This window comes from Salvelinus sp. IW2-2015, unplaced genomic scaffold (assembly GCF_002910315.2).
Source record: "Salvelinus sp. IW2-2015 unplaced genomic scaffold, ASM291031v2 Un_scaffold563, whole genome shotgun sequence".
Lineage (NCBI taxonomy): Eukaryota > Metazoa > Chordata > Actinopteri > Salmoniformes > Salmonidae > Salvelinus > Salvelinus sp. IW2-2015.
The window spans coordinates 594,234-604,148 of NW_019942575.1; positions in this window are offsets into that span (position 1 = coordinate 594,234).

Below are 9,915 nucleotides of genomic sequence, written 5' to 3' on the forward strand. Positions count from 1 at the left end.
CCCCCCCTGATTGAGACGCATTCCTTCCCAATAGGAACCTTGGCGTTTACCTAAATCAGTCCTTGTGGAAAAAGAGAGGGGGCTACCAACCTACCTACCACTCTAAAGCGTTATTAGCAAGGCTTGGAAAACATACAGATGAGACGTTAACCAATTAAACAAAATATAGCAGCTGCCGGATATCCATTATGGCCAATTGTAAAAGGTGGGGTCATTTCCTGACATTTCGCTCACGTTTATGCCCTCGGAAACGTTCAGTTGATGTACATAGTTGTGAGTTAGCATAGGCCTATGCTGAATTTTTTAGAAAAATGGGTACGAGACTAGCTATAAGTTAGAGGTCTATCAGTTGCTATATTTATAGTTTGTGTACTGTATTTTGGACAACCTGTTGTCTTGATGAAGCCACGGAGTCTGTATAAGAGCTCCATAAGCAATAAGGGAGAGGGTCTAGGTTTAGCTCCATCTGTAAAATACTGGAACAAAAATAAAGGTGGCTTAACAGGTTCATAATAAACCGATTGTATTTCGTATCTAATTAACTGACCCAAAAGTTTGAATCATGCACAGGTCGGCAAGGAGCGCCACATTTATCAAACTTCAACTTGAGCCCTTAAGACCTCAGGTATGGTCTTACGTGTACAGGGTACCTTTTTGGTCTGAAGCTGTTCGACGCGATATCACTCTGTTTACTTAGATAGACTTGTTTTAGAGTGTCCAGTGCTGTTTTTCTGCTACATTGTATTGTATTGATATCAACGATTAAGCGTTACTCTATCTGGGCATTCTAGAGGAATGGGACTAAATCCAAAATGCCCCCCCACCCCCCGAAAAAATACTTCTTAGCTCATAAAACAAGTCAGGATGTTTTCCCAGATAACGTAAATATGGCCCATAAAGTATTTATCTAAATACAAGTGCTACAAGACAAGCACCGGTAGTCTCAGTGACATGAACAAATGACTGCTCTTGCAGCAGTCATGGATCATTTGACAGTGTGTGTTGTGAAATAGTCTCCACAAACCCTCATCACCCTCCTCTTAATTTTAAACAACATGACTGTGGGTGTGCTAAGTGACCCGGGGTGACCCCGGGAATACCAGACGCAGACTCATGTATAAATAAAGCTCCGGCATTCCCACTCAAAGTCGCAGCCACTGCGACAAGGCTGTAATTTGTTTAAAGGGATCAGCTGAGGCCCATTAGGTTTCACTTGAGCAGAAACAGACGTGAGAGCAACCATCGCGGAACCTCTCCTTCATCGTATCACAAACAACCCCCGCCAGCCCGTAAATGGAAACGTGAAATGTGACCTGTGGTCCGTCTCTGAAGTCACTATCAAAATATAATTATCCAAAAGAACACTACAGTAGGCCTACAAAACAAACATTATTTTCGCTAGGTCATTTTTTTTTATTGCAGATGTATTTGCGATAAAGGTCTTGTTTCCATTTCTGCCTGTTTGAAATGGTTTTGGATTTTCCAGATTTTTGTTGCATTAATCAATGTGATAACTGCTGACAACTGGAATAATCTTAAGGTAATTTCTTTGAAATGCCATTGATTGATACGAAGCGGGATTGTGTTGAGGTATGAGGTATGTAAACAGAGACATACAGTATAACACAGATTTCTTGGAAATGGGAAATAGTATGAAAGCAAACCACTCGATAATAATCGGAGAAACAAGCACCGGTAGTCTCAGTGTTTGCAATCGCTTTTGCAAGATGAGCTTACAAAAGCTGCAGGCATATCAAAAAGTTGACAAGTTGAGAAGCCTTTTGCACTGTCGGAAGAGACAAGCTACAGTAAAGATACAATGAAACATTGCTTGGCATATTTACAGTGTAAAAGTATATATTAAAAGAACTGATTATGATTAGTGTCGTGCAAGAAGCATCTCTTTCTCAGCCAAGTATGGCACAGTTACATCATCATGGAATCAAAGGTTTCCCCTCTCACACAGCTGAAGGATGACCAGTGCTCCAAACAACCTGCAGCAATGAGGGGGGGAGGTTGACGGGAACCTGTGTTAGTGTGTGTGTGTGTGTGTGTGTGTGTGTGTGTGTGTGTGTGTGTGTGTGTGTGTGTGTGTGTGTGTGTGTGTGTGTGTGTGTTAGTGTATCCACGAATACTATCACTACGTGTTCAAATAGTCACAACAAGAGATCAAGGTCTCTCGAAAAAAACAGGGCTCGGGTGGGGGGTTAAAAAAGGGAAGGGGTCGATTTCCATTTAGAATCTATGTTTCAAATGGGACAATTGGGTGTTGACATGACAAAGTTTGCACCAGAATGTCCATATGTCGAAATGTCCATAAGGTTGAAACGTCCTTTAAATTGTACAAATGTCAGCTTCTAACCTTACTCTTATGCAACTGTATTTAGGGGAATTTAATTATGACAGTAATATCCACTTTTTGTTGCCCATTTGCTAACTGAACCACACTATGCAGTCAGTGTGCTTTCATCACCAGTAGCCCCATGCTCTGGCATGTTGACGTTTTTCGCCAAGCTGTCTAATTATTTTGACAAGGCTTGATGGATGACAGTGTGCAGCCACTTCAAATAAGTCCTACTGCATGTAGAAGCCAATGCGATATTTCCCTTGGCGAGTTGGATTCTCTCATTTGAGGAATGCCCTCTCCTCTTCCCTCACAGAGCTAGACAATTGTGACCACAGGAATGAATTAGCTAAACATTTTGGAAGGATGCATTTTCATGGGATCGCATGTACGGTATTAATATTAAAAATAAAACATGTTTTTTTTTAGCAAGAGGCATTGTTGCTGTAAAGGTTCATCACATAGGCGTTCCTAATGTCAGAATACAGTCTATATTGAAAGGGAGTTTTGCTTTATATTGAAGAGAACTTTCCATAGCGCAGCTTGCGCAGGCTTTTTAACCATGGCAAAAAGTGTTTCCCCCTGCCATTTTTACTGTTTTTAAAATAATACACTGACAAACACTGTCATTATACCCCGATGAAGACAGCTTGTCTGTCGAAACGTTGGACATAGCTCTTGGCTATTTTTGCATCGGAGCTCCTAGAGCGGCTCACCTTTTATTTTATAATACACTTTACCATCCAAGTTTACACTTTTTAACAGAGCCAGGCAAAATGATGTACCTTTATCCAAATAGAAATAGATTTAAAAGACCCTGTGTCTTCATGTCTGCAAGACTTACTTTGAATTATTTAGCACCTATGGACCAAAGCAAGGCACTACATTAAAGGATAAAGAAGGTCTTGGGATACATTGACACTTGAAACATTGATATTGTTCCAAAGGAGATTACCTTCCTCCTGGTCCACAGTACAATAACAACGTTTGATATAGAGTTGCAGTATATAATTGACTACGTGAAGACAGTTTGGTACCTCTCAAAGTAAGTGGAGAACATCGTCTCCAGATAAACCACAAAAACGAATTCCACTTGCCTTCTTAGTGTAAAGATAGCGTAGACCTTTTGGTGAATAGCCCAAATCCCTACCCTTTCTTAATACATCGCACAGTTTCTTTGCGTTGACTTCCAGCACAGAACATTTTCGCTTGACCTTCATTGCACCGTGGCCAAGAGGGTTTGCTAACTTGGAAGTGTGCTTGGAATGGAACAAGCCCAAGGCACTGCACATTATACCTGGAGAGTCCTGCTGGGCGCAGCAGAAAGAGACCAGGCATTAGCCTTAACCTATTTGGGAGACACGCCGCTGCACACACACTTAAAAATCTCCTGCACGTTTACTAAATTGATGGCGCCCTGTAAACGCTGAAGGCATTTCCCGAAACCTCGACGAGACGACCTCCTTCAAAGTCCCTGCACGCTAATTATTTGACGTTTGGCCTCGTTTTAAAAAGGAGAGGTAGGATGGCAGCTAGGTTTCTCTAAATGGCAATTAAGTACTGTTTGCTTGCATTTACCACTTTCTTTTCGACAATAAATGAAATCCAAATGAAGTTGATTTTGTTTGTAGATTTTGTCGAATCACGTAGTCTGGTCAGTTGGTCATCAACCCTGATTCTGTAGTTCTGCAGGCTCTTGTTCCAACCAAGCATGAACACACCTAAAACAGCACAGAACAAACCAAATAGCACAGAACAAGGTTAGTGTTAAGATCAAGGTTAGGCCACAAAAAAGCCTGCACCAGGGTTGGTAACCGCCAGTCAAGGTAAGGAGCACCAATGTGATCAGTGTTCGCTAGGCTGTGGTAGACCCACTTTTCTCCAACTGGTCTTCAAACATACCTTATGACTACGATCAGAACATTGAACTTACATTCAAATCCAAGGAATTACTGTGCAATACATGACATCATAATAATGTTTAGATTACGATTGCCTCACCCAAACACTTTCCCTGACACTACCCTTCAGTAGACCTTAGTTGCCCTCTCAAGATGACGTAACCATTTTACAAAATTCTCTGACGCATGTTGCTATCTTAATCCATTCCATGTTCACGACTGTCTGAATTTTAGGGCTGCTCAAAATTGAAAATAACAAGTGACAAACTTACTCAGTCTCAAGACGATGGGGCTTTCTTCCATTTGCCTTATTCTCAAAGGGAGAATTATGATCTGTTGCGCAAAGCACGCCTCAGGCGCTCTCCAATGGAAAGTATCGCTGTTTTAAAGAACGAGTGGACATAGTTCATTCAGCAGAAACCCGATCTCGCTGCTAGCGAGGCAGGAATCTTGAGAACACTTGTGGTCCTTTACCTGATTCCAGACTCTCTCCTAATCTCATTGTCATCTCAACCACTCATTGTCAATTCAGTGGGAGTGATACAGTATTGTGAACATGTGAGAAAGGTGAGTAACAGCCTTATATGTGAACTCTCCAATGTCAGTACTGTACAAATCAATACTTTATAGGAGTAAGTTCACGTCAGGGGAAGTAGACGAGAGAATACTTTCCTCTGGTCCTTTGAAAACCTTTTTGTTTACAGTCAACTTATTAGCAGCTACAATCCCTCTGTAGCGAACACTGAAATATTAGTAAAAAGACTCGGTTGTAAATCAAATGCTAATTACATAAGTTCTCTGTTTGTTACAGAGTCATTGTCACAAGAGGCATCCCAAACAGCTCGCAACTGGTTCTATCAAATAACGATTAGCGCCCACAAACATTGTAGCTAGCTCTTGGTAACAATAGCGCATTCAGTAGCACACACTTTTCCACTCTTTAACAGCCTTATCTGAGGGCCAAACTGGGGCCTCAAAGAAAGGATATGCCACATTTGCATTGGTAATGCACCCAGGTCTTGTGCATTTGATGCCTGCAGTTATCTAAGAAAGAGAGAGAGAGAAAGAAATAGCGAAAGAGTAAAATGAGTGCCACATGAAGCTAGAGCTAGCTACACTCTCAGCCGCATTATCGGCCAATCTTCAGGCCTGTGAAGCCCCAATGTCCACTCCCTCGCGACCCACATCTGGGTTGGCGGCCCTAATTGTTTGATACCGCTATACCTCCAAAATCCCAGTGCAGCCAAAGCACTTCAAAGACTGCAGAGGCCTCAGAGTCTGGTTAGCATGGGCTAACCAATGGGACATTTCATTGGTCAGTGGTTCTGAACTCGTGCCGCCCGCCACCTGTTTTCTTTCTCCCATTGCTGGCACGGGGGTGTGGTGTGTGTCAAGTAGGGGTGGTTCAGGAAAGGCAAGGCAAGCTGTCGAATGTATGAGAACGGTTCTGGGAATGGCCACTCACCATACAACTCCGCAAGGTTCCTATGCTGATATGTGTGTGTGTGTGTGTGTGTGTGTGTGTGTGTGTGTGTGTGTGTGGGGGGGGTTACGAAAGTCTATAGATAGTTCTCTTTATCCGTTGGCATGTACACATTGCATTCAGAAAGTACACACACCACTCAAATTTTTCCATATTTTGTGTTACAAATTGGGATTACAATGCATTTCATTCTCATTGTTAACGATCTACACAAAATACTATATAATGTCAAAGTGGAAGAAAATTTCTACAATTTTTATTTCATTCATGGAAAATAATACACTAATGTGTCTTGATTAGATAAGTATTCAACCCAATGAGTCAATAAATGTTAGAATAACCTTTGGCTGGTCTCCCGAGTGGCGCAGCGGTCTAAGGCACTGCATCACAGTGCTTGAGGCATCACTACAGACCCTGGTTTGATTCTGGGCTGTGTCGCAGCCGGCCGCGACCGAGAAACCCATGAGGCGGCGCACAATTGGCCCAGCATCGTCTGGGTTAGGGGAGGGTTTGGCCGGCCGGGATGTCCTCGTCCCATCGCGCTCTAGCAACTCCTGTGGCGTGGTGGGCTGGGTGCATGCATGCTGACACGGTCGCCAGTTGTACAGTGTTTCCTCCTACACATTGGTGCGGCTGGCTTCCAGGTTAAGCGAGCAGTGTGTCAAGAAGCAGTGCTTGGCGTGTTTCAGCAGTGCGTGTTTCAGAAGACGCATGGCTTTCGACCTTCGCCTCTCCCGAGTCCGTACGGGAGTTTTCAGCGATGGTACAAGACTGTAACTACCAACTGGATATCACAAAAATGTGGGGATTTTTTGTTGTTGAAAAGATTAACCTTTGGCAGCGATTACAGCTGTGAGTCTTCCTGGGTAAGTCTCTAAGAGCTGTGCACATCTCAATTGTACAATATTTGCCCATTATTCATTAAATTATTCAAGCTCTGTCAAGTTTTGGATCATTGCTAGACAGCCATTTTCAAGTATTGCCATAGATTTAAGTCAGTGTAAAACAGTGTCTTTTGGAAAGCAGTCTGAACCAAGTTTCCTCTAGGATTTTGCCTGTGCTTAGCTCTATTCCGTTTCTTTTTATCCTACACAACTCCCTAGTCCTTGCTGATGACAAGCATATCCATAACATGATGCAGCAACCACCATGCTTGAAAATATGAAGAGTGGTACTCAGCGATGCGTTGGATTTGCTCCAAACATTTTTTGTTGTTGTACACGCTTCCTTTTCATTCTGTCATTTATGTTAGTATTGTGGAATAACTACAATGTTGTTGATCCATCCTCAGTTATTGCTCATCACCATTGGCCTCATGGTGAAATCCTTGAGCGGTTTCCGTCCACTCTGGCAACTGAGTTAGGAAGGGCGCCTGTATCTTTGTAGTGACTGGGTGTATTGATACACCATCCAAAGTGTAATTAATAACTTCACCATGCTCAAAGAGATATTTGATGTCCTTCTTTTTTATACCCACCTACCAATAGGTGCATTTTGTGAACCATTAGAAAACCTCCCTAGTCTTTGTGGTTGAATCTGTGCTTGAAATTCACTACTCGATTGAGTGACCTTACAGACCATTGTACTGCATGTGTGGGGTACAGAGATGAGGTAGTATCTAAAAATCATGTTAAATACTATTACACAAAGAGTGTCCATGCAACTTATTATGTGACTTATTAAATAAATTTTTACTCCTGAACTTATTTAGGCTTGCCATAACAAAAGGGTTGAATAATTATTGACTCAAGACATTTCAGCTTTTCATTTTTTATTATTTTGTCAACTTTTCTAAAAAAACATAATTCCACTTGGACATTATGGGGTATTGTGCGTAGATCAGTGGCACAAAATCTCAATTCAATCTATTTTAAATTCAGGCTGTAACAACAAAAGAGCACTTACCTTGTACTTTTGCTACGTACTGCACCGTCAGACCATTAAATCACCATTAAATCGACTCTCAACTAGACTGTCAACCATAGTCAGAGAGCAGAGTAATTTAGCGACACTAGACATGTATAAACAGTGGTCTCTCTACTGTAGCTTGATAGATCGATAGCTTGTGTCTGTTGCGTCGTAGCAAAGAGTGGGGTTGGAAAAACCTGACCCCAAGATGTTTGATCTCCGTGGACCTCCAGATGCACCCAGAGACAATCATGGATGTCCTCTTTGTTCTTTTTTGGGGGGGTGGGAGAGAGCGAGCAAGAAAGACACAAGAGAACAAAGAGGTTCTCTTTGGTTGGCCCGTAGGGCCTGGTTCGTCAGCGTCACCCTCCCTATGGTGACACAGATTGCCATTTGAACCTGAGGTTGGGGGCTTGGGGGTGTAAATCTCCCTCTAGGGCCAGCCTTGACATTCTATTCCCAGATGAGGGCCTCTCCTAGTGGGTGATCCCCGCCACATGGGAGTCAGGCATCCCCAGCCAGATCCATCCGTCACTGGGGGGAGCAGCTGTCACAAGACACCCAGGATAGAACACCTGCCTCTGGGGACCTCACCTCTCAGCTAGCCCCCGCTCCTGGCCTCAGCCCCCTCTAGTAAAGCCTGGGAGTCAGGCAATTCAACGGTGGAGGTTGGGAGGCAAAGTCAGGCAAACACGGCATGTCCAACGTCACATCGTTAAGACACATTCACTTGGTGCTATGTGGTTAATCCATTAGGCCGGCGTTACGAGACGGACCGAGGTTGTGGTATAATGTTACCGCAAAGCCACACATGCTGCAGACCCAAGGCAAAAGAGATCAATAGGAATCTTCAGATTTCACCTATTTTGATCTTGAAACGATCCAATATCATCAAAGACTTGGTCGGACTTAGAAGAGGATACATTATTGAAAAAGATTACCTCTATTCCACAGTGTGAAAAAAGTAAACCATCCTACTGAATATTCAGATACAGAAAAGCAATATATTATCTGAATCAGTTAAAAGAGACCAGGGTATTCAATACATGTAACTACTTTGTGCTCTAAAAAGAGACTACATACTGAAGAACAGTACCCCCTCCTTCTAAACTCAGCATGACACAAGTCATTTTTCCAAAGCTGTTTACAGACAGATTTTCAATAAAAATTCACTCTATCACAATTCCAGTGGGTCAGAAGTTTACATACACTAAGTTGACTATGCCTTTAAACAGCTTGGAAAATTCCAGAAAATGATGTCATGGCTTTAGAAGCTTCTGATAGGCGAATTGACATAATGTGAGTCAATTGGAGGTGTACCTGTGGATGTATTTCAAGGCCTACCTTCAAAATCAGTGCCTCTTTGCTTGACATCATGGTAAAATCAAAAGAAATCAGCCAATTTCCAAACGCCTGAAGGTACCAATTAATCTGTTCAACAATAGTACGCAAGTATAACACCATGGGACCACGCAGCCGTCATACCGCTCAGAAGGAGACGCGTTCTGTCTCCTAGAGATGAAAGTACTTTGGTGCGAAAAGTGCAATCAATCCCAGAACAACAGCAAAGGACCTTGTGAAGATGTTGGAGGAACAGGTACAAAAGTATCTATATCCACAGTAAACGAGTCCTATATCGATATAACTGAAAGGCCGCTCAGCAAGAAGAAGCCACTGCTCCAAAATCGTCATAAAATATCCAGACTACCATTGCAACTGCACATGGGGACAAAGATCGTACTTTTTGGAGAATGTCTCTGTCTGATGAAACAAAAATAGAACTGTTTGACCATAATGACCATCGTTATGTTTGGAGGAATAAGGGGGAGGCTTGCAAGCCGAAGAACCACATCCCAACCGGGGTGGCAGCATCATGTTGTGGGGGTGCTTTGCTGCAGGAGAGACTGGTGCACTTCACAAAATAGATGGCATCATGAGGTTGGAAAATTATGTGGATATATTGAAGCAACATCTCAAGACATCAGTCAGGAAGTTAAAGTTTGGTCACAAATGGGTCTTCCAAATGGACAATGACCCCAAGCATACTTCCAAAGTTGTGGCAAAATGGCTTAAGAACAACAAAGTCAAGATATTGGAGTTGTCATCACCAAGCCCTGACCTCAACCTACAGAAAATGTGTGGGCAGAACTGAAAAAGCGTGTGCAAGGAGGCCTACAAACCTGACTCAGTTACAACAGCTCTGTCAGGAGGAATGCGCCAAAATTCACCCAACTTATTGTGGGAAGCTTGTGGAAGGCTACCCGAAACATTTGACCCAA